General features: G+C 32.8%; 1 pseudogene; it reads right to left on the bottom strand.

Annotated features, from left to right (window-relative positions):
* Positions 1-1,819: 1,819 nt before the first annotated feature.
* On the bottom strand, positions 1,820-3,406 carry LOC129286574 (anthocyanidin 3-O-glucosyltransferase 7-like; annotated as a pseudogene).
* Between the last annotated feature and the right edge of the window lie 2,141 nt (positions 3,407-5,547).

Below are 5,547 nucleotides of genomic sequence, written 5' to 3'. Positions count from 1 at the left end.
ACTTAAACCTATTATTTAATATACTTTTATCCAATAAAATTAAGACAAGTAAATTTTAATTATTAATAATATTAATAAAAATAGGTTATTATAAAATAAATAATTTTTAAAATATTTTTACGTCTTGATTTAATTAAAAGCTAATAATTTAAGTATATAGTTTTTTCTTATTATTTATTAATTTTTCTTTTAATTTTATTATTATACATATAAGAGTAATAATTTACTAGATTTATTTCATTCCCTCCAACTTTTTATAAGCATAAATAGTATAATTAACAAAAGTGCGTTTGTTAACAACATAACATTTAATAATATTAATTAATGTAGATTTTTCATTCAAACTTTTACAATGGCCAAGAAATAATTTGGCTAAAAAACAAAACACCCTCCTGCTTCGTCTTCCTGCCTACTACTTCTTCTTTAATGATATTAGTATAAATTAATATAAATAATAATAATATAATAATAAAATCAATGTTGAATGATACATTCACGTGGAGAGAGAAACGACTTAAATGTCCATTCGTAAATGAAAAACCCTCGTCTCGTTGTCTTCTTCTTTCCTCCTCTTTGTTTGCGTTGCCGCCGTTAAACTATTTGGAATGCCACAGATCTGCGATCAATCCATCTAAAAGCTTTAACCTTTAGGGTGTATCTAGTAGTTTTGTTAAGATAAAAAGTGCATTAAGGCAGTGATTTGCTGTTCTCCTTTTCTTCATCTCTTTTCTGGTTTTTTCGTTGGTTTTCCTTATCAATTTTTGAGATGTGTGGTTATATAGCGTGAAAATTCTTGCCTTCTATAACAAGAACACTGAATCGATACAACATACAAGTTCTAAAATGCTGCATTTATAGTTTTTGACAACAGTTTTCATATCATTTAATTATGAGCCTGTTTAAATTTTAGTTAAGTATAATTAATTATAAAAATAATTGATCAATATGGTAGATTTTAATTATAATTAATTATATTATAACGTAACTGTTTGAATACTATCTTTCTAAAATTAATTTTAATAAAATTAAATATATTTTAATCAGAATCAATTTTAACTATGCAAATTACTATAAAAAATATTGCTTTTTAAAATTAAATTATTAATAATTTTTTTATCTAATATTATTAAATTTGTTAAGTTTTATTTAAGAAGTAAAATATATTATTTAAATTATATATTTAATTAATTATAAAAATTTAAATTATATTAATATTAATATTTTAATTTACGTAAATAAATAACCCAATATATATTAGTTCAAATAAATTTAATAAAAGATAAATATTTAGTTCTTAAATACTAAATATCAATTATACAATAATTAATGAAGATGATAATATATATATATTGATATCTGATAATGCATCTATGTTTTCTACTATAGTTAATGATCACAGTTGTATAAAAAAAACCTTAATCAAGCAACACCTAGCACTAAATAAATAAATAAAATCTGGCAATTTTGGCATGTTTATATAAGACATGAGAGCATATATTTGACGGAAAGAAAAATTTTATTTTCACACCGAAAAGAAAACCAAAGAGCGTGGCATTACTGAATAATAATAATGCTCAAGGGTATATGTCGTAGGTGAGTATTTCTGACATATAATAAATACACACAACAATAAAATTGAAAGTCAAAAGCTGCTCCCCTCAACTTAAGCCAAAAATTGATTTTGGGTCAAAAAATTGATTATGAGCAAATTTGGCTATTTGGGTAATTTTTCTCGTAAAAAGATTTTTTAAATCAAAAAATTGATTATTTGGCTAATACAAACTCGCAGTATAGTTTTCAAATGTTGTGGGGACAAATATGTTTTAGTGACAGAAACTTGTTGAAAAGATAAGATAATGGAACGAAACCATGAGGAAGTAAATACTGAATACACTACACATCATTAACTAGTAATTATAAGAGACTTGCGGATGGTTTAAGAACTGGTAATTATTTCTACCAAAGTCTTGAAATCTTGAGCAGCTTTCCCGTCTGCCCCGCCAGCAATTTGCATAGTCTTTTTCATCTTCAAGGCATTTTCTCTGATCTCCTTACCTTGTTCCTCCACCAAAATCAGATTCAAGCTTTGAAGCAATCCACTTTTGGTGAAAACCCCACCTTGTGTTTTGACTCCAATCCTCCACAGATCCACCACCGTTCTTGCAGCCATCCCATGATCTCCAAAGAAAGGCCTGCAAATCATAGGCACTCCATTGGCCAAACCCTCCATCACTGAGTTACTCCCACAGTGAGTCACAAACACTCCCACAGATCCATGTGCTAAAAACCTGTGTTTGAGGAGCCCAAGGCACTATCTTCCCTATCATGCTTGTCCCCTCAACAAACCCATTTGGCAAAAGCCTCTTTTGATCATCCTTTAGAGACCACAGAAATGGAAACCCACTAGCTTCAAGTGCTTCTGAAACTTCTACAAGCTCTTGTTGGGGTGGGGCCACCACAGTTCCAAAGCTGATATAAACCACTGATCTAGAACCTTGTTTGTCCAACCATGGCAAGCACCCGTTGGGGTCGGCACTGTCAGGTCGTGACAATGGAGGACCAATGTATAGCAGTGACTTTAACTTGGACTTAAGGTCCTGAACAAAGAGAGGAGGATCTAATTCCTCGTAGGCACACAGAACTAGTGCTCTTGCTTGAGGAAGAACTTGTCCCGAAGAAGCTAGTATTTTACTGAACACAGTCTCTTTATGTTCTTCGCCAGTTTTGAGCAAGACATCAGGTGGCAAGTCCTCAACACGCAAGTGGGACAAACCAGGAAGGAAATCAAGGTATGTGTTTGTGTTTGGTTCATGAGAATTAGTGATCTTTTGGCGTATTAAGTTGGTGTAGAAATGAGGAGAGACTGAGATCGAAAGCGAAGGCCAAGCTGCAATGTAAGGGACATTGAGTTTGTGGGACAGAGAGAGAGAAGGAGAACTTACGAAAGTGTCTGAAAGAATGCAAGCGACTCTCTGGTTTGTGCTCTTCACTGCCAAATCTATGGCCTGTTCAAGGTTCTCAAGACTAGCCTGAAGAAACAAGTCTACTAGTACTGGAACGGGAGGGGGAGCGTGCCTGGCACGTGATCCTGATCTGGTACTCCGTCAGAAACTGTGTAGGGTTTGATGTTGTGTGGTATGTTTGGTTGCTTGGAGAAGAGGGACTGATTTGATTTTTCAGTGTTGATGAACGAGAAAGCGATGTTTGGAGCAGCACGAGCAAGTCTGATGGCCTGGTTTAGAAGAGCTAAAGGGTGGCTCCCAAAGGGGAAGGTAATCACTACAGCGTGTTTGCCATCATCAGATAATACAGTCGCCATGTCGAGATCTGGTTCGATTTGGAAGGCCAGAAGAAACGAATATATGCACTCAAAAACCTAACTACATACATACATGCACAGTATTCATACTACTGCAATACTCCCTCCGGTTCTATTTATAAGTCATTTCTAACAACCTCATCAATATCAATACAATAAAAGTATAAGGAATAAAAGTAAGTAAAATTTCAATCATGTCCCTATATAACAAATCTAAAAAGTAAGTCCTGTTATTTTTCTCTTTCATGAAGGGTAATTTTGAAAATACTATCAATATTACCTAAAAAGACGCACCATGACTTATAAATAAAAATCAAATAATCTTCTAAAATGAGACTTATAATGAGACCGGAGGAAGTAGATATTTCTTGTGTTGGTTCTAGAAGGCTTTAATTTTATGTCATTTAATGAAAGAACGTGGGAAGAGCGTGTGTGGCAGGAAATGGTGGAATGCGGATTTGTATTAGGTGAGTGACCTCATTGCTCATTCAACGCTCAATTACAAGTCATGATAAACTTTTTAGCGTCTCTATCAGCTTTCATCATACATGTCCGGCTTTCTACCATCTTCTCATAGTTTTTATTACTTATAGGTACTTTTTCATGAAATGAAAATTTAAATTTGATTCATCATGTTAAAAACTGTTAGTCCTTATGCCAAAAAGGATGGTGTGGCTCCCGTTTCTTCTTTTTTCTCCTTTTTCCCTCCATTTCTCAGATCTTGACCGTTGAATCAGTGTGGTTTCCATCTAACACTCCAAAGTGCCAGCTGTCATTCATTGTACTGTCTTTTTAATTTTGAATAGTATCTTGTGGCTTTATTTGTTAAAAAATAAACTCTACTAAGTTGTTTGAGTGACAAAATGACTTCTGTCAAAAGCTTAGGTCAGGATTTACCTTTGATCGAGAGTTGATGTTCCAAGTTTACCCGTGGGCATAAGTGAAAATCCACATGATAACGTGGCATCTTGTTAACAATCATTCTAAAAACGCAAACTTAAAAGCCTCGCAACAAATTCAGAATAAAAACTTCTTAGAAGGGAAGAGGCAGTGAATAATTTCAGAATTGAGGGATTGCTCGATCGTTCACAAGACACCATAAGAATAAAGTTTTGCTTTTGCAAGATCTTGGAATTAATTAACAATAATCCTGTGTTTTCCCCCTTTAACGTATCTCGGTCTAACAGTTTCAATCAAGGTTCTTTGTTTGCGTGTAATTGAGTAGCAATATATACACCACATCTGTAATCAAAGTATTCATCAAAGTGCTGGTGGAAAAAAAAATTGTGACGCACCAACACATACTTCACATGCACGACATAAATTAGGCGCTTTCAAATCTCTACACACTTCATTCATCACATCCATATAATACCAAGATATCATTTTATTTTTCTAAATAGTTTTGAATAGCACTCCAAAAGGTTTGAGAGGAAGTTTGTTTGAGTACAGGATATTATTCAAAAACAAAAAGAACAATATATTAGATGACAGCTAAACTTGAAGGGTTAGGTGAGAACCAGACAGATTGAATGGTCAGGATATGAAGAAATGGAGGGACAAAGGAGATTAAAAAAAAAAAATGGAGACAACCCATGCCCGACGTTAGACAACCCCAAAGCTGATATTTTCCTTTTCTTTTTCCTTTTTTTTTTGTCGAATGATAGATGATTGCGAACTATTAAAGCTGACATTCAAATTCGATGTAGCCGTTTCAACTACCAGTTTAAACAGTACTAACATGTACTAAAAGGACCACACAAACATGGAAGCAAGATGCATGTGAACGTGGTGAATAGGGGATACCCATTATTAATTTAATTTAATTTAATTTAAATTGTAAATATTTTAATTTTTGAAACATAAAGAATAAGCTCTTCTCCCTCCTCTTCTTAATTTTTAACCATTAATTTTTTATACAAATATTTTATATTGTTTTGGTTTTACTATGATTTTTTAATTTTTTCATATTAAATTTAGCAATTTGAATTTTTTTATAATTTAATATTTTAATAATAATTGATAGGAGATCAAAATATGAACCATCCAAAATCTCAGTAATGGTTAAAAAAAGAAAGAAAGGAAGAGGAGGGGAAAGGAAAAGGAGAAAATCCTTGCCCCTCTAAGAGATGATTCCCTCCCACTGAGAATAATGTGTAGACATCTCTCAACTAAATTACTATATATACCAAGGGTTGAGGTTCGAATTTAGCTCCAATCATTTGTTT

The sequence above is a fragment of the Prosopis cineraria genome, unplaced genomic scaffold (genome assembly GCF_029017545.1).
Source record: "Prosopis cineraria cultivar Desert tree isolate PC_DT_omini unplaced genomic scaffold, ASM2901754v1 PC11, whole genome shotgun sequence".
In the NCBI taxonomy this organism is placed as follows: Eukaryota; Viridiplantae; Streptophyta; class Magnoliopsida; order Fabales; family Fabaceae; genus Prosopis; species Prosopis cineraria.
This window is presented reverse-complemented; position numbering and strand designations above follow the sequence as displayed.